Here is a 19,619-nt window from a genome sequence, read left to right as displayed (position 1 = left end):
GGAATAGGTATATGTATATATGAGGCATATTAATAAAACAAACACATCTCCCAGCTCAAGGATTAGAACAGCTCGAGGTACCTATGTGCTCCCCAATCCCATCCCGCTGATTTCCTGATATCCTTTTCCCAACATTTTATTATGAAATTTTTCTCTTTTTTTTAAGTTGAGGTATACGTTTTTGTTGGATTTTGTGTTTTTTTTTTGGTGTACAACACGATGTGTGTGTACACATACACATACACACACACGCAGTGACGTGGCTAAATCAAGCTGATTAACATTCATTCCCTCACACACTTACCATTTTCTTGTCATGAGAACATTCAGAATCCACTCTCAGCAATTTGTAAGTATGTAATACATTGTTATAGCTACAGTCACCATGTTGTACAATAGGTCTGAACTTACTACTCTTCTTAAGTGACATTTTGTATCCTTTGACCAACATCTTTTCCATCTCTTATTATGAAAATGTCCCAGCATACAGGAAGGTTAAAAGAATTTTGCTGTGAACATTGTCATTATTTTTAAAGTTAAACTTTCTCTGGGGATTTTTGAAGACCATTTCATGAACATCAGTGCTGACCGAGTTAGGAGTTTCCCTTACGGTGCAGGTTGTGAATTTCCAGATGAAAGACTCTTTATAAGCACCACAAATAACTGTCAAAAATGCAACCAATGTGAAGGCAAATAGAGTAAATCTAATCTTTGCTAGACCTTGTCCGTGGATGTAAGATGAAGTGTTTTGGGAAAAGCATGAAACCTTGTGTAACGAACAAGTTATGAACGCACGGAGCTAACGTTTCACTCCAGGCTTGTGCAAACTGCCCGCTTTGATAAATGCAGCCTTCATGACGGCTTTTGGTTGTTCTAGTCACGTTTTCCTTCTCACAGGCACACCTCATTTTAACACCCTCTCGGTTCTGCCACCTTTTCAATACCTAATTATATCTCAAATCTTAAATTTCCCTTACCCACCAGAGCACATTTCCTCTTAATGCTCACAGTGCCTAATGGCCAGCTCAGATTTGGATAACCTTTTGGATAATTCTTCTCAGTGAGCCATGTAGTGTTTTCTCAGCAAAATGTTTACCTATTTTGCAAGTACTGCTTGAGGACGAAAAATGGATTTCCTGATACAGTAGGCAGCATTTGCAAATAAAAAGTGGCAAATATGGGCAATTTATTTGGTAAATAATGGCAGACATTTGTACCCCTGGATTCAATTCTGGAGTCCGTTACTGTGTGCAGAGGACTTTGTGGCTAAACTGTAAAAGAAACTCTCAATGTCTCCTTTTGCTCTGCCATATTTTTTTCAGAAAGCAGAAAGAGGCTTCAGTCAGAAGGAGTATACAACAGAACTTCAATAAGAGGTCATGAAGCAGTCCTCATTTTGTATTTTAGGACCATTTTCATTATGCATCTGTGTCTCAGTTAATTTTCTGTGGCTATAACTGAACATCTAAGACTGGGTAATTTATAAAGAAAAAAATTCTTTATTTGAATCCTGTAGGTTGGGAAGCCCAAAGTTGAGGGGCTTCATCTAATGAGGGCCTTCTTACTGGTGGGGACTCTGCAGAGGCCTGAGGTGGCTGGGGCCTTCGCACAGTGGGGGGCTCACAATAGACGGTCAGACTGGCTTTATAACAGACCCGCTCTTGTGATAACTAACCACCTCCCTCAATAACCCATTAATCCGTTAATCTACTAAATCATAAATAGGTTAATCCATGCATGAGGGCAGAGTCCTCTTGACCCAGTCATCTCCCGAAGGTCTCACTTCTCAACACTGCTGCATGGCGGGCTAAGTTTCCAACACATTAACTTTTGGGGACACATTCAAACCATACCACTATGTGATGTTCTAGAATAGGGGCTCTTTCTCTAGGGACTGGGGGCCCCTAGGTCTGAGTTTCTAGAAGTTTGTCTAAAGGCCACCTGCATTGCAATTACGAAGCAGTGCCTGTTCATTTGCAGGCTCCTGGGCGTCTTCCTGAGATCCCTTAGATTACTATTTTTGAGGCTGGAGTTTGAAAATTTGCATTATAACAAGCTCTCTGGCTATTATTTTATGACATTATAGTTTGAGAACTACTCCTCTAGAGTTTCAGGGTTGAAAATTGCCTGAAATTGTAGGCAAACATTTTTGCGATTTGCATATAAACTTTTTTTTCTATGGCATTCAACATATTTGGAACTATTACTCTAGAAAACAGAAGCTTGGACCCTGGAAGAATATTGCTCTCTCACACATTTGGGATTAAGTGGCTCAGCTTCTGTGGATGATGCCCAGAGAGGCTTAATGAGAACTTTGTAGGAACAAGTCCCAGCACTCTTCTCTCTGATCATTGGTGGTGGGGCCTTCCACAGTGAATCTACCAGTACACAGGTCTGATCATGTCACCCTTCATTCAAAAAGGTCATGTGTTCCCCAGTACCTAATGACCAGAATCTCAGGATCTGAGCCTGATCCCAGGGCAGTCTGGACTGAGTTTGTCCCTCATCAAGTTTTTCAGTGTATTCCCCACAGTCATCTTTCCCGTGCTGTCTTCCAGCCAGGGTTTGAGCCAGCATCCTTTTATTCTCCATATATTGTGGTTTTAAAAAAGACTGTGGATTCAGACAACTTGAACTCTAGCCCTGGCCCTGCTACTTGTCACCTGTGTGAGTCTAGGCAAGTGACTTAATCACTGTGAGCCTTCATTTCATCCTTAATAATATAAGAAAAATAGCACCTACTTCAACCCGTTTTGTGAAGGTTAAATGAGTCTGTGTGAACATGAAGCTTAGCACAGCATCTGGCACAAACACTCTGGCTGGCACCCTTCCTCCCATCTCAATGCCTTCTCCCCTTCTCTACAAATCCCAAACCTATCCATCTCCTCCTGAAGTCTTCTCAGTTCTTCCCTTTACTCCCCTATAGGAGGCACTGTCTCCCTCTTCTGAATACTGGTAACATGTTATTTTCATCTTTCTTTAGCACTTAACCAATCCTGGCTTTGTGAACTTTTCAGACATCTGTTTGATCTCCCCTGCCCCTGTGGGCAGGGTTTTTTTGGTTTGGTTTGGTTTTTGAGACAGAGTCTCACTCTGTCACCCAGGCTGGAGTGCAGTGGCATGATCTTGACTCACTGCAAACTCTACCTCCTGGATTCAAGCAATTCTGCTTCAGCCTCCCAAGTAGCTGGGACTACAGGTGCCCACCACCATGCCTTACTAATTTTTGTATTTTAGTAGAGACGAGGTTTCACCATGTTGACCAGGCTGGTCTCAAACTCCTGAACTCAAATGATCTGCCCGTCTTGGCCTCCCAAAGTGCTGGGATTACAGGCGTGAGCCACCGCACCTGGCCAGCAGGGTTCCTATCTAACTATCCCCATGGACCGAGCCACAAGCTTTCTTGCACATAAAAGGTGCAAGACTGGAACTTGGTTTTAATGCTATTCATGATAGACAGGAATTTAGTGTAAGATGTATTCCATGTTACCCAGGAATTTACTGGATTAAATAAGCCGCCACTTCGTAACATGAAAGAAAGTGCCAAATATCAAGTGATCCTCCAGCTTGGCCTCCAGACAGCTTTCTCTAAAGCTGCTGCTTTCTATGATAGCTCACATGTGTTGAGCTCCTCAATGCTTATTAGGCACTGGTCACTGTGCAGAGCGCTGCCTCCTCACACTCGCCCCTTGTCTTGAGTTCTCTCACATCCCTAATTTAAAGGTGAGAAAGTGGAGGCTGAAAGATGGAAAGAAACATGTCCAAGGTGCCACAGCTAGAGGTTGGGCAGCAAGGGGGACTGTATGCTTTGAATCACTGTGGTTCACTACCAGAGCCGCTGTGGCGTTCCTCAACTCCAGCCCACTTGGACCTTCAAGGCTTACAAAGATCCTTTCATTGTAGATTCTTTAAATTAAGGGTGGCTTGTTAAAATGGAAAGCTCAATTGCAAAAGCAGCCTTTTCAGAACACTTCCTGAAAATATCTTTTTTATGGAGCATGATACCTGATTCATATTCACCAAGCACTGAAAATAATATTGTCTAGAGAAAAAAGCCTTGGAGAATATCAACTACTTTCTTAGAAGTGCCAGGCCCTTCACAAGTAACACCGAGGAAAAAGAAAGCATTTTCTCCAGAATAATTCATCTCCTTTCCTCCGCAGTGAGAAAACATCAAAGTTGTTGACACTCAAAAGGCACAGGTTCTTGCTTTCCACAGAAAATAATAAATGCAAAATAGCCAAACCAAGATGCTGGAGAGAGTGGCTGACAGCAGTACCTAAGGGCTCCAACTTGAATCGAGCTGTATTATTTGTGCAGCATCAAGGTGAAGCTGAAGTCTACAGCATTGAGAGCAAAGGAGACTGTAATATTAATAGAAGCCTCTTACTCCCAAGTCTGAGAGTTCCAAGTGTGGTAAAAATGGCAACCTTTGCTTGAATTATGCCATGCTTCAGTAGAAGTTCTTTGTGCTCAAGAGCTAGGTGTGGTACTAAAATTGAATGGCTTTATATTTTACTGGTACCTGAACGTCTTAACATGGCTATGTTCACCCATTAAAAGAAATACCATTGGTTATTTGGGAGAATTGTATATTTGCTAAGTTTGTTGTTGTTGTTGTTGTTGTTGTTGTTGTTGTTGTCGTTTTTGCTGAGACAGCAAATACATCTAAATGCAAGGTTTATACTTTTTAGTTTTAAGAACAAATGAGTACAAAGAAGTGTTTTAAATATATTTAGTATTGCTTATTGTCTGTATTAAATACTGCAGCATAGAATATGACTGCCTTAATTTATACCTGTGGAAAGTTAGATAACATCCAAATTTTCCCAATAGTAGCCCATACCTCAGTGTTATATAAAAGAGCCTAAGGGAGAGTTCATTTTCGAAACATGATTGAGATTTATTTATCACCATGTAAATCGACCCTGAAAGGTGCATTTACTAGCGCAGTAATTTTTATAGATAAAATGAATGAAGGTTCAATTTGACCAGGGATGTTATACAGGAACCTTTGCTTTATCTGTGGAGGGTAAAATAATCAGACATCTCCAGCAACCTCAGATCTGACACCCTGATCCTGTGGCCCCCAGATCAGTAGAGGAGTTTCACAACTGCACTTGCCAGTTTCCATTATCTGCCCTTAGCAGAGTTGGTAACATTCACTTTTATGCAAGATGCACTTTGCAGAGCCTAAAAGAACAAAAGATGGGGACATCACCAACTTATAGCACAGGTTATGTGACTGTTTGAGCCTGCTGGTAATGAATGTTTGCCCAGTATTACTTTCACTGCACTGTGGCTCCTGGGTTGCCCAGGATTACTTTCACTGCACTGTGGCTCCTGGGACAAGCTGTGTAGGTAGAGTCCTCTAGCTCCCACTCCCTTTAATGGTTGGAGGGTGCACAAAAAACTTCAGGATTTTGAGTAATCAAATTGACTTATATTTTTATTGCTTTCTAAGTTTTATTTATTTTTTTATTTGTATTTTTATTTTTTTTGAGACGGAGTCTTGCTCTGTTGCCCAGGCTGGAGTGCAGTGGTGCGATCTCGGCTCACTGCAAGCTCCACCCCCTGGGTTCACGCCATTCTCCTGCCTCAGCCTCCTGAGTAGCTGGGACTACAGGTGCCCGCCACCATGCCCGTCTAATTTTTTGTATTTTTAGTAGAGACGGGGTTTCACCGTGTTAGCCAGGATGGTCTCGACCTCCTGACCTCGTGATCCACCCGCCTTGGCCTCCCAAAGTGCTGGGATTACAGGTGTGAGCCACCGCACCAGGCCTCTCATATTCTTTAAGTTCTCTCTTAACTCTGTTGATTATTTCATTTGCTGTGTGGAAGTGTTTTCATTTGATATATTTCCACTTGTCTATTTTTACATTTGTTGCCTGTGCTTTCAATGTCTTATTTAAGAAAGTAACCAGTCCAATGTCATGAAACATTTCCCCAATGTTTTCTTCTAGAAGTTTCATAGTTTCTGGTCTTATATTTAAGTCTTTAATCCATTTTGAGTTGATTTTGGTATATGGTGAGAGGTAAGTGTTAAGTTTCATTCCTATGCCTGTGGACATCCAGTTTTCCCAGCCCCATTTACTGAAAAGATTGTCCTTTCCCCAATGTGTGTTTTTGGTCCCTTCACAGAAAAATCAATTGGCTGTAGATGTGTGGACTTATTTCTGGGCTGTCTATTTTGTTCCATTGGTCTACATGTCTGTTTTTATGCCAGTACCATGCTGTCTTGGTTACTATAGCTTTGCAGTATATTTTGAAGTCAAGTGGTATGATGCCTCCAACTTTGTTCTTTTTTCTCAAGATTGCTTTGCCTATTGGAGGCCTTTCATGGCTTCATACAAATTTTAGGATTTTTTTCTATTTATGTGACAAATGACATTGGTATTCATTGGTATTTTGATAGGGAGGGTATTCAATCTGTAGATCACTTTTGGTAGTGTGATCATTTTCACAATATTAATTCTTCCAATCAATGAACATGGGATATCTTTCCATGTATTTGTGTCCTCTTCAATTTCTTTCATCAGAGTTTTATGGTTTTAAATGTAGAGATCTTTCACTTCTTGGTTAAATTTTTCCTAGAAATAGAATTTTTTTTGGTAGCTATTTTAAATGGGATTGTTTTCTTGATTACTTTTTCAGATAGTTCACTATTAGCACATAGAAGTACTACTGACTTTTATATGTTGATTTTTATCACTATATCTTTATTTTAATGCAAGTTTTCATCAAATATTTTTGAGCATCTCCTAAGCGCAGTGCTCTGTGAGGGTAAGTACAGAGTTGTGGGGAAAAAGGCATATAAGATACAGTCTTTTGTGTAGGTACACATCTACCATTTGCACTTGACCTCACTACTTAGGTTATAATTGAGTTACAGTAACATCAGTCTCATAAACCTTTCCTCTGTGAGAACAGCTCTTCCACTTTTACCACAAGTCTCACTTCCCTGTCGACCTGGTAGGTGGAGCCAGGCTGCAGAATAGATACCTGGTTTTCCTCCCTTATTCCTAGTTTTCCTGCTCCTGCCCGCAGGTAAAGATAATGCAAACATCCTCCGCCCTCAATACACAATGTAGACTCATTATTAAGAAAAGTAATTTATCTACTATAGTCAGCATGAGTTAGTGTCATTGGTATGCTGGTAAACATTTAAAACCTGACAATTTTTGAAAAAAGAAGAATATATATACACATACACTTATTTAAAAATATTGCTGATATAAAGGATGTGTAGCACACAGTTTAAAAATAATAAAATATAAAATCTTCTTTATATAAATTCTGTGAAGTCAGTTGATTTTCATACAATGTTTACCTTGATTTTTGCCAAATTTCTGACTATCCATAGTCAATCTATGGTTACAACTGATGAACGAGTATAATTCAAATTGAATGTTGTTTGATACTTTCATTTATCTTAACTAATAAGACATATATTGGAACTTCACTTATTCTTCTGGAATGTGAGTAACTATTTTGCTAAGGATAGAATTTTTCTGAATACTGGAAGAATATATCATCAATGTTTTTTGCTATTTACAATATAACAAGTGTAGGCACACTTTTAAGTTTAATCTATGCTATTAACATTTTCTTCATCACTGTTTTAAGACTATACAATTTTAAAAAAAGCAATCAAGATGTGATTTGTAGCATTTGCCAATTCTTTTATTATTATTATTATTATTATTATTATTATTATTATTATTTTTGAGACGAAGTCTCGCTCTGTTGCCCAGGCTGGAGTGCAGTGGCTAGATCTTGGCTCACTGCAAGCTCCACCTCCTGAGTTCACGCCATTCTCCTGCCTCAGCCTCCTGAGTAGCTGGGACTACAGGCGCCCACCACCATGCCTGGCTAATCTTTTGTATTTTTAGTAGAGACAGGGTTTCACCGTGTTAGCCAGGATGGTCTCGATCTCCTGACCTCGTGATCCGCCCGCCTCGGCTTCCCAAAGTGCTGGGATTACAGGCGTGAGCCACCGCCCCGCCAATTCTTACATTATATTCTCACCATGTCCAATTTCAAGCTATCAGTGTGATGCCACTGAACACTGAGTTGGGCAGAGATGCCTAGTAGCAGACCATTATATAGCTGTGATATTATGAAATATGTATTTGGTCTTCATCCCAATTTCCTGAGATAGAGTTTCTAAAATCCTTGGAATCTCTGGAGTAATAAGAGTGCTTTTTGTATGCTAAAGAAATGGCTGGTAGCTGGACATCCCTAGATAGCTTCAGGATAGGGGCTGGTCATAAGAAAGAACATTAGAGGATTGGGACTTTCAGCATTACCCCTCAACTTCTGAGGAGCAGAGACGGGCTAAAGGTTGAGTTGATCACCAATGGCCAATGATTTAACCAATCATGCCTGTATGCATCTGTTCTCACGTTGCTGTAAAGAAATATCTGAGACTGGGTAATTTACAAAGAGAAGAGGTTTAGTTGGCTCATGGTTCTGCAGGCTGTTCAGGAAACAGGATGCTGGCATCTGCTTGGGGAGGCCTCAGAAAACTTACAGTGATAGCGGAAGGTGAAGGGGAAGCAGGCAGGTCTTACATGGCTGGAGCAAGAGGAACAGATGAGGGGAGGTGCCACACACCCTTAAACAATGAGATCTCAGGAGAATTCACTCACTATACAGTACCAAGGGAGCATGGTGTTGAACCATTAGAACCACCCCCATGATCCAGTCACCCCCACCCCCTGCCAGGCCCCACCTCCAACACTGGGGATTACACTTTAACATGAAATTTGTGTGGGGATGCAGATGCAAACCATATCAATGCCCGTGTAGTGAAGTTTCCATTAAAAACCCAAAAGGACAGGGATGGTGGGGGGGAAGGGGCTGGCTTCCTGATGGCTGAACACATGGGGAGATCCCTGAAGGGTAGCACACCTAGAGAGGGCATGGAAGGTCCACTCCCCATGCCCCAGAGCTTGCTCTGTGTGTCTCCTCCATCTAGCTGTTCACCTGTATCATCTGCAATATGCTTTATAATAAACTGGTAAATGTAAGTAAAGTGTTTCACTGAGTTCTGTAAGCTCCTCCAGCAAATTAATCAAACTCAAGGGGTAAATGGTCGGAACTGGCTCGGAATTATAGGTTACAGCCTGCTTCTTGCAACTGGCATCTGAAGTGGGGCTAATCTTGTGGGACTGAGCCGTCAACCTGTGAGATCTGATGCTATCTCCAGGTAGAGTGTCAGAATTGAATCGGAGGACACCCAGCTAGTGTCCGCTAGAGAATCCCCTGAAAGACTGCTTGGTGGGGAAAAATCCGCACACATTTTGGTGGCCAAGGGTCACAGAAGTATTCTTTGCTGATTATTGTATGAGAGTAGGAGAAAGCATTTTGGCTTGGTTTTTTTCTATATTTAATAGTAGAATGTCCATCATATAAATTCAGTACACACAGAATAACTTCAAAAGCACAGATGATGGTATAATGTAGTAAAATCATTAGGATAGAATGAGTTTTGAGTATTTGTTACATTTTCCTTTAATATAATTTAATTTTAAGTTATATAATTTAATTTGTAATAATGATTTCATGGTTTTATTTAACAATTGGCATGCAAACTTTCTGAAAATTTAACAATCTTCTCTCACAAGGCAATGTCGGCTGGCTCCAGCAAGCTGGGATGGGATATGGGTTAGGTTGTATGTTGAAGAACCCTTAGATGTATTGCAGGAGAGGATGGGCCTATACTACTCAGTAGGTCCTGGATAACAGGTGGTTTCCAGGGCTCACTTGCTCAAAGATCAAGAGCAAGATAATCGTCATAGAGCTTCTTTGGGAATTTCATGCTTAGAGGTCACCTCTCTTAAACAGGAGGATTCCATTAGAACACACCTTCTCTGATTCATTTCTAACCCCTACATGATTTATTTGCTTATTTATAAAACATAGCTCTAGCAGTTTGTGCTCATTATCTGTTTGTGCTTTATAAATTACCTAAAAGTTAGTAGCTTAAAGTAGCTAGTACACACCTACACCACATAACAATGTTTCAGTGAAAGATGAACCTTGTGTATGCTAGTGGTCCCATTAAGATTATGATACCATGGCTGGGCGCAGTGGCTCATGGCTATAATCCCAGCGCTTTGGGAGGCCGAGGGGGATGGATCACGAGGTCAGGAGATTGAGACCATCCTGGCTAACACGGTGAAACCCCGTCTCTACTAAAAATACAAAAAAATTACCCAGGCTTGGTGGCGGGTGCCTGTAGCCCCAGCTACTCGGGAGGCTGAGGCAGGAGAATGGCATGAACCTGGAAGGCAGAGCTTGCAGTGAGCAGGGATTGCACCACTGCACTCCAGCCTGGGCGACAGAGCGAGACTCCGTCTCAGAAAAAAAAAAAAAAAAAAAAAAAAAAAAAAAAGATTATCATACCATAATTTGACTGTGCCTTTTGTACATTTAGATATGCTTAGATGCACAAATACTTACCATTGCATTACAATTGCCTACAGTATTCAGAACAGTAACATGCTGTGCAGGTTTTCAGCCTAGAAGCAATAGGTTATATAGGTTATATCTTACAGCCTAGGTGTGTCTTAGGCTGAACCATCTAGGTTTGTTTAAGTACACTCTGGGATGTTCACACAACGATACATTTCTCAGGACATATCCCAGCACATATTAAGTAACATGACTGTATTGATGATTTTCTCACAGTTTCTGAGGGCAGGTGTCTAGAGTGGCTTATCTGGAAGGCTCTGCCTCAGTCTCTCATGAGGTTGCAGTCAAGACGTCAGTCAAAACTACAATGTCTGAGGGCTTGACTGGTCTGCAGGGTCTGCTCCTATGAGGACTCACCACATGGTTGTTTTCCTTGCTACGTGGACCTCCCATAGGGCTGCTCAATTGCCCTCACAACATGACAGATGCCTCTTCCAGAGCAAATGATCACAGAAGAGAGCAAGTCAGAAGTCATGATGTCTTTTAAGACCTGGTCCCAGAAGTCTCACATCACTTCTACTCTATTCTCTTCACTAGAAGTGAGTCACTAAGTGCAGCCTTTCAAGTGGAGGGAAATTCGGCTCCACCTGCTGAAGGTAGTGTCAAAGAATCTGTGGACGTATTTTGAACCACCACATACCATAATTTTAGGTAACTTAACTCATTTTGTTATTTTGATTCGTGCTTTCAAATTTTAGGGTTTTTATTTTACTTTTTAATCGTTCATTATATTATCTATATTTTATTCTTTTAGATACTATTTCGTTTTACTCATTCTAAAATCGTTTTTGTGACTTCTATTACTAATATTCTTATGTTGTTTGTGTGAAATTTTGATTTTATGTGATTGAATTTGGGCTTTTCCTTTATATTATAATTTTCTTTTCTATATTAACCGCGATAATCTTTAAATAGTTGGATTTCTTTCCAACTCCTTCAAGCTTGCCTTTCTTGTCTATTAGTGTGCCTTCTCACCCAATTTGACCAAATAGATTCTGATAATTATCCGATTCTTTTGGTAATTATAGGTGAGCTCCAACATTTAGAGGTAGATGGGAGCTTTATATCTCCTACCCCAAAACTACACTAAAAAGTGATATGCTACAGCACAAGTCAGTCCCAGACTGAATTTTTTCACATGTGCAACCATCTGTTACCAAGCAGGCACTAAATGGCTGAATGTCCCATCAGTGGACTCCGTGAAGACCCCACTGCTGCCTTTTTGGCACCGTAGCACATACCTTGTAGGAAGGACTAATTCCAGCACAAACATAACAAATGTCCTGATGACAGGAGCGGCTTACCTTGTGAGGGATGTTCTCTGGGCACAGGGCAGAATGTGGTTCCAGACTGAGGATGTCTCTTCAAAGGGATTGTTTTCTTGGCTCACCAGTTTCTTCAGCCCCATTCATTCCAAGTTGGAGATGCCTGTACAATACTCTGGTTAACGAAAAGTTATTTCCAAATCCCACAGATCAACTAGCAATCTTCTCTGATACAGATTTAGATCGAGGTTTTTGAAGGAAAGCCACATTCTGAACTGAAGACTCCTGTAGGAGCTAAATAACTGCTCCTATGATTGGTGTGTGGGGATTTTAAATCAAGGAAATTCAGTGTTATTTACCCGACACTAGGTTAGTGGTTAAACTCAAGCACACCTAAACTCAAGCACACCATCTACACGAAGGCATTTTAAAGCTAACTCCTGATAGATGGTGTGCTTGAGTTTAATCACTAACCTAGGGCTGTACCCTCTAAGTGAGAATACTGTCTCAGTCAGCACTGACTAGGTTCTGCTGTGAGAAACCCCAGAATCACAGGCAACTAAAACGTTGGAGGTGTTTCCTTGCTGGCTTAGAGCTGACACCTCTGAGATTGTTGGGTCAAAGGGAAATTGAGGGCTCTGAGGAGTTCAATAAAAATTAAATGTACTGGCTGGAAATGACACATGTTACTTTGGCTCACAATTCATTGGCCAGATGAGACTCCTGCCCCCATGCCATATCTGGCCAGAAAGAGCAATCCTGCAAGTGGCTGGAGGGGGAAGAACTGGGGATACTTGGCCAACAGTACAGTGCCTTCTTCTAACACCCTCCTGCCATCTTGTCATTGGGGTTAGAAACAATTCATGAAAAGTCATCGGGGAATATCAATTACAATTATAGGACTGGTTCTTTTAAACAGCCTACATTTAAGCCAATCCGTGGATTCCTAGAAGCTGTCTTCCCTCTGTAATACATCCTGAGTGATGCCCGCAGGGTGAGGCGCACTCGGCTAATCTTACACTCACTCATTCGCTTCCTTTCTCACGGTTGAGTTGAATGCTTACAGAGGCAGTTGTGTGTTTGCCCAAGCTTGTTTATGCCAGTAATACTTACTTTTACAATGACATAATTTAGTTAAATAGTATATAATATTATAAAATATAAGGACAGAAAGAAAGAACAAATCTCTTTTAAAATTGCTACTGAAATAGGAACTGAATAGGCCATATCATAGCTACTCAAATTTTAATGTGCACACAAACCACCCAGAGAGCTTGTTAAGGGGCAGATTCTGATTCAGTAGGTGAGGGTGGGGCCTGAGACTTCGCATTTCTAATTAGCTCCCAGGCAATAGGGACACTGCTGGTCCACAGATTACACAGTGAATAGCAAAGTATGAGACTGTTACAAAAGCTTATTGGAAAATCATTAAAATACAAAAAGAGATTGCGTGCAAGTCGCTTTGCTAGTACTTTAAGTTATTTAAGAGCTCACTCCACTTTGAAAAACCTAAATCTGGATATCATGAAGCTGCTTCTTCTCATAAAGATAATGTGAATACCATTCAGTAAAACACATTAAAAAAAAGAAAGAGAACTTGACCTTATTATGAAAAATAAATACATGGGGTTAAAAGTAAAAGTTTCTGGAGGCATTTTATTGTTTTTAAGTGATTCATTACATAAGAAAACTTTTTGCACTGGAGAAGAGTTTCTACCATATTGTATTAAATGCACAATTACCAATGGAAGTTGATAACAAGACTCTTGGCAATTAACCAAACTTTAAGTAGATACGTCTCATAAAATGTCAGTCAGAGTCACCTCACTGCCCAGTTCCAAAAGTGCCTGGTATATAGAATACAGTAGCAGACCTGCAACATATTTTGAATCTCAGGGCTTTTTGTGTATTGTTTTGTTTTCTAAGAAGGGGAAGGTTAGTAACATTCAATATTTCAGGAGCCAATATTGGGAGAGAGAAAAACTTGCTGAGTGTTTTCAAAGCAAATAAATGCTCTTTACTTCTGACATTTCCTTCACACACCCGTGGTCAGAGCTGTGGAAATTGTTGTTGTTGTTGTTGTTGTTGTTTGTTTGCTTTGTTTGTTTGTTTTTTGAGACGGAGTCATGCTCTGTCGCCCAGGCTGGAGTGCAGTGGCATGATCTCGGCCCACTGCAACCTCCACCTCCTGGGTTCAAGCGATTCTCCTGCCTCAGCCTCCTGAGTAGCTAGGATTACAGGCGTGTACCACCACGCCTGGCTAATTTTTGTGTTTTTAGTAGAGATGGGGTTTTACCATGTTGGTCAGGCTGGTCTTGAACTCCTGACCTCATGATCCGCCCACCTTGGCCTCCCAAAGTGCTGGGGTTACAGGCGTGAGCCCCTGTGCCTGGCCGGAAATGTGTTTTATAGTCACAGTAGGGAAGGGGAGGGATAATGTATTTCTTCATTGTACAACTAAATCCTGATAAGCTTGAGGGATTTTCAAAGGAAAAATGATAATGAAATACACTGATACAGTGGAGCCATGGATTGAGAACTATTTCTCGTAACGTATTCAGTTGTCCGGTGATGTATTTGTGGAATAATTTCAGTCCTCATCTTTCTATGCTCTCTCCAAGGACCAGAGAGCTTGCTGCTAAAGGAAAGATTGAGAAATGCTCTAACCATCCCAAATGGGACAGTCTTAAGGTTTCCAAAAAACCCATCTGCACACAGACCCTCTTCCCAGAATGCTCTCCCTCCATGTTCCAAACTCATCTCCTCCCTTATTCAAGGCCTCTAAGTTCATAAGGGATTATTCTGTGCAAACTATTCCTTCCTGATTTAGACCCAGTCTTGTTTCTGGCTGCTAATAGGTCACTGCATGACTTCATATCAAATCCCAAACTGGAGTCTGTCTCGAGTATTAATACCATTCTGTGAAAGACAAGAATATTTTCCCCCTTCCATAAGCTGTGTAGGGAAGGACCTTGGTGCAAGTACCCACCAAGCAAGCTATCCCAGAAATCACAAAACAAAAAGGCTCACAGACCAAATTAAGATGCTTGAATCCCACAGTTTACTAAATCAATATAAAATGCAAACAATGGAAAACTGTGGGGTAGATTAACACTCTTGGGTTGTATATATATGCAAGAGGAAGGCACACACTACCTAAATCCTGGGCTAGTCAAGTTCATGTGTCCTGTCTGTCTGCCATAGGAGCCTTCTCCAGTGATGGTGTCATTAAGAGGCCAGAGTTGAGTTTCAGCAAGAGTACCCCCAGACTAGAAGATACCTGAGGCCATTGACATACACTAGCTCTATTACAGCGATGTAGCCAGCCTATAGCTGTAGCTTGCCAGTTAGCTGCTAAACTGCCATGCTTTCTAATTACACTTCTTGGACAAAACACATGCAGAGCCAGAATGGGGACATGCGAGGTGTCACCAGTGGATAGTCAATGTCAGGCGTGGCCCAGCTGTCACCCATGTGTGTGCTTATAACTTGGTCTATCCATCCTTTTCTAGCTCTAAGTAACACATTTTTGCCATCATGTATTCCATTTTCTATTTTTAGCCTTTCAGGTTTCTAATTTGCTGTCAGCATTTAGCATATATGATCAATTCTGCCCATGTCTTGCAAGCCATTTGCTTACTCATTCTCGGGACTTAACACAGACTACGAGATTCTCCTGTGGCATACAAACCACTTGCTAACTCACTATGTATGCTTTTACATTGCTTAAGTATTTCATCCACTTAATTTGCTTTTCTTGTCTTCTTCAGCAGAATTGAATAATCTCAAATAATACAGCAAACTCATATTATGCAGTAGAATAGGAGGACTGATGGAAAACACAAGGTGCAAAATACGTTTTTGATGGCTTAGCCAATAATTGGTGCTCCTTTAAAAAGTGGCACATTACTGATTTAGAAGAAATAAGAGACCTAGTTGTTTTTTTCTTCTTTTTTTTTTTGAGATGGAGTCTCACTCTTGTCACCTAGACTGGAGTGCAATGGCGTGATCTTGGCTCACTGCAACCTCCGCCTCCTGGGTTCAAGCGATTCTCCTGCCTCAGCCTCCTGAGTAGCTGGGATTACAGACATCTGCCACCACACCCGACTAATTTTTATATTTTTGTAGAGATGGGGTTTCACCATATTGGCCAGGCTGGTCTCAAACTCCTGACCTCGGGTGATCCACCCGCCTCAGCTTCCCAAAGTGCTGGGATTACAGGCGTGAGCCACCATGCCTGGCAAGACCTAGTATTAATAGATCAGTAGGGTGACTCATTAACATTAATTGGTTATACATTTCAAAATAGCTAGTAGAGAATAACTTGAATGTTCCTGGCATAAAGAAAAGATAAATATTTAAGTTGATGGATATTCCAGTTACCCTAATTTGATTATATGAATGTGCCAAATTATTTATTACTTTCACACCAACCTAATATGACGTGTACATTGAGTATACATATATCTAATATGTATCAATAAAAATGACTAAATACGTAAAGATAAACTTCATAAAAAGAAAAAAGTGGTACACTATTGAAGATTCTTTTTAAATAAATTCAATTAAATCTCCTAATTATATTAATAACTTACACGTGCTTATTTTAAGACATTGGAAAATATAGAAAAGTATAAAGAAAAAAATTGTCCTTAATGCTACCAGCTGGTGACAATCAATGTCAACATTTTGGTATACTTTATTTTTTAGAACTTATTTTAATAGATATCTTTCCCCATCTGTTAAGGTTGTACATACATTTCTATATCCTTACTGTCACAGGGCAAACCCCAAAATTGGGATTCAGCCTGGAAAGCCACCTGGGCTCTTGGCTTTACACAGGAAGGACTTCAAGAGCCGGCTCACAGGGTAAAGTGAAAGCAAGTTTATTAAGAAAGTAAAGTCATAAAAGGGTGGCTACTCCATAGGCAGAGCAGCCCCAAGGGCTGCTGGCTGGCTGTTTTTATGGCTATTTCTTGATTTTATGCTAAATAATGGTTGCATTATTCATGACCTTTCCAGGAAAGGGGATGGGAATTCCTGGAACCGATGGTCCCTCCCCCTTTCACACCATATAAGGTAACTTCTGGACATTGCTATGGCATTTGTAAACTGTCATGGTGCTGGTAAGAGTGTCTTTTAGCATGCTAATGCATTATAATTAGCGAATAATGAGCAGTGAGGACTACTAGAATTTGCATTTGTAGCCATCTTGGTTTCGGCAGGTTTTGGCCGGCTCCTTTACTGCGTCCTGTTTCATCAGCAGGATCTTCATGACCTGTATCTTGAGAAACCAGTCCTGCCGAACTCCTATCTCATGCCCTTTTTCCAAAATATTATATGTATTATATCTTCCTATCTTACTTCACGTGTTTTCTTTTTTTTTTGAGATGGAAACTTGTTCTGTCGCCCAGGCTGGAGTGCAATGGTGCAATCTTGGCTCACTGCACCCTCTGTCTCCGGGGTTCAAACAATTCTCCTGCCTCAGCCTCCTAAGTAGCTGGGATTAAAGGCGCCTGCCACCACGCCCAGCTAATTTTTATATTTTTAGTAGAGATGGGGTTTCACCATCTTGGCCAGGCTGGTCTTGAACTCCTGACCTCAAGTGATCCACCCTACTCAGCCTCCCAAATTGCTGGGATTATAAGCATGAGCCACCACACTCGGCCACTTGATGTGTTTTCTATCTAGTGGGAGACTGCCTTTCCCCGGCACTGGCTGTGACCAATTATTATTTTAGAGAGACAGTTAACAACTGCCTGACCTTTGCCTGATGGCTACAGGTTGACATTCCTGGGTGGCCTCTCTTGCCCTGCTTGTGTCTGCCTAACTATGTACTCTAACAGAAAGACCTAGTAAGGGAAGGAGATTCTCTACAGGTTGTGAATGCCCCCCACAAGAGACAGCTTTGCAGGGCCATTTCAAAATATGTCAAAAAATATATTGTGGAGTAAAATGCTTTGATTCGCTTCAGCACTGGCTATGTGTTATGTGATGCTATGCAACCATGTTTGGAATTTGGCATCTTATTGTTGCAAAGAGTCTGTTCTGTCAATCTTGGGATCTCTTTTAATGTTAATGCTGGTCAGTTGTGCCTGAACTCCAAAGGGAGGAGGGTATCATGAGGCGTGTCCCATATGGCCTGAACTGGTTTGTCAGGTTTCTTTGGGTCCTCTTGGCCAAGAGGAGGGTCTGTTCAGTCAGTTGAGCGGCTTGGAATTCTATTTTTTTGGTTTATAAGACCATGGTAATTTCTGTATTTAGTCAGCATTTAATCACTAAAACTTAATCTTAGTAGGCATTTTTTAAAATGCTGAACTAAAGTGAGATTTTCTCTTCCTTAAAAATCTGGGATGCTCGTTCATTCTCTGATCAGTTCAGATGCAGTGTATGAAAAACCATAAAGTTAGTGTTACAGCTCTTTTAGAATTTGTCTAGCAGGTTTTCCGGTCTTTACCAGAAAGCCACCCCTACCCCAAAAGGAAAGAAAAACCATAAACCTGTGTGTGTGCTCCCTGGACCCTTCTTTTCCGCAAAACCTTGCTCAGATCAGAGACAAGGACCTTCTTTTCTTGGCTAGTCCCTGCCCTGTCCTTTCTCTGAAATCCTTTAAGATGGCCAAGCTCTGTGGATTCAACCAGGAAAATGCTTCAACAGAAGGGGAAGGAGATGCTCTCCACCCTTTTTTTTTTTTTTGAGATGGAGTCTCACTCTGTCGCCCAGGCTGGAGTGCAATGGCACGATCTCGGCTCACTGCACCCTCCGCCTCCTGGGTTCAAGCAATTCTCCTGCCTCAGCCTCCCAAGTAGCTGGGATTACAGGCGCCTGCCACCACGCCTGGCTACTTTTTGTATTTTTAGTAGAGACAGGGTTTCACCACGTTGGTCAGTCTGGTCTCGAACTCCTGACCTCAGGTAATCCGCCCTTCTTGGCCTCCCAAAGTGCTGGGATTACAGGCATGAGCACCCGCTACCTCATCTGAGGCAGGTCCGATGAAGGTTTCTCTGAAGGACTGTTTTTTAATGAGGGAGATTTTTTTCCCAAGACTTTGGCAATCATTGTGTTCCCCCTACCTACTGCCACAAGTATGATTTACTTTCCACATAGGATTCCCAGATCCTAAGAATGACTTAATAGCAATAGATAACTCACATATTGCTAATTCTATTTATTTCCCAAGAAAAAAGAAAGAAGTGTTAATGGTATGGGGTTCATTACTGGGGCTTCAGTCTTAAAAGGGGAATATAAACTTTGCAAGGCTGTGCACTGCACTGTATGTGAGGTCGCACAGTCTGGGAGGCCCTGTGCCACCTTGTCAGGCTTCCTAAAGGAGCTCTCAACTCCCATCCACACACAAAGGCATCTCCTGGGGGCCAGGCCCTGGGCAAGGCTGGCTGCCTCAGGAAGTTGCCCACACAGCCACAGGGCGGCAGATCTGCCTGGTAACTTGAACGACCAGTAGCCCTCCTTGCTTGGTAGCCACGCCTCTTATGTTACTGCCCCAGAAAGCAGAGCCCATGGGCATCATCACTTCCATCTCTTAGGCTGGCACCATTGATACTGGTGGGCTGGGGTCAGTCCCCAAATACCAGTAGGACCTGGACTCAAGCCGATGTCCAGACTTTTGACACCATTGTGAGAAGGAACTTGAGGATGAATCCAAAAATCATGAAAGTTGGGAGATTTATTTGCAAAACAAAATTACATACTCAAGAAAAGGAAGTGCAGGCATATTAAAGAGAGAGTTTGCCCCATGGATTTGGGCTGCTACCTTTATGGATTTCTTTAACCAAGGGGTGGAATATTCATGAAAATTCCTGGAAGAAGGTAGAAATTTCTCGGAACTGTGGTGCCACCCATTTTTACACCAAATAT

General features: G+C 41.4%; 1 protein-coding gene and 1 non-coding gene across 8 annotated transcripts in view; both read left to right on the top strand.

Annotated features, from left to right (window-relative positions):
• HECW1 (HECT, C2 and WW domain containing E3 ubiquitin protein ligase 1) overlaps positions 1 to 19,619 on the top strand; it is a 449,170-nt gene that overhangs the window by 62,281 nt on the left and 367,270 nt on the right. The gene's annotated exons all lie outside the window — the stretch shown is intronic.
• On the top strand, positions 18,152 to 18,213 carry LOC115935456 (U7 small nuclear RNA). The gene has a single exon (XR_004071084.1). It is a non-coding gene; the product is annotated as a U7 small nuclear RNA (small nuclear RNA).

The sequence above is a fragment of the Gorilla gorilla genome, chromosome 6 (genome assembly GCF_029281585.2).
Source record: "Gorilla gorilla gorilla isolate KB3781 chromosome 6, NHGRI_mGorGor1-v2.1_pri, whole genome shotgun sequence".
NCBI classification, from domain to species: domain Eukaryota; kingdom Metazoa; phylum Chordata; class Mammalia; order Primates; family Hominidae; genus Gorilla; species Gorilla gorilla.
The sequence above is the reverse complement of the archived record's forward strand: the minus strand, read 5'-3'. Positions and strand labels throughout refer to the sequence as shown.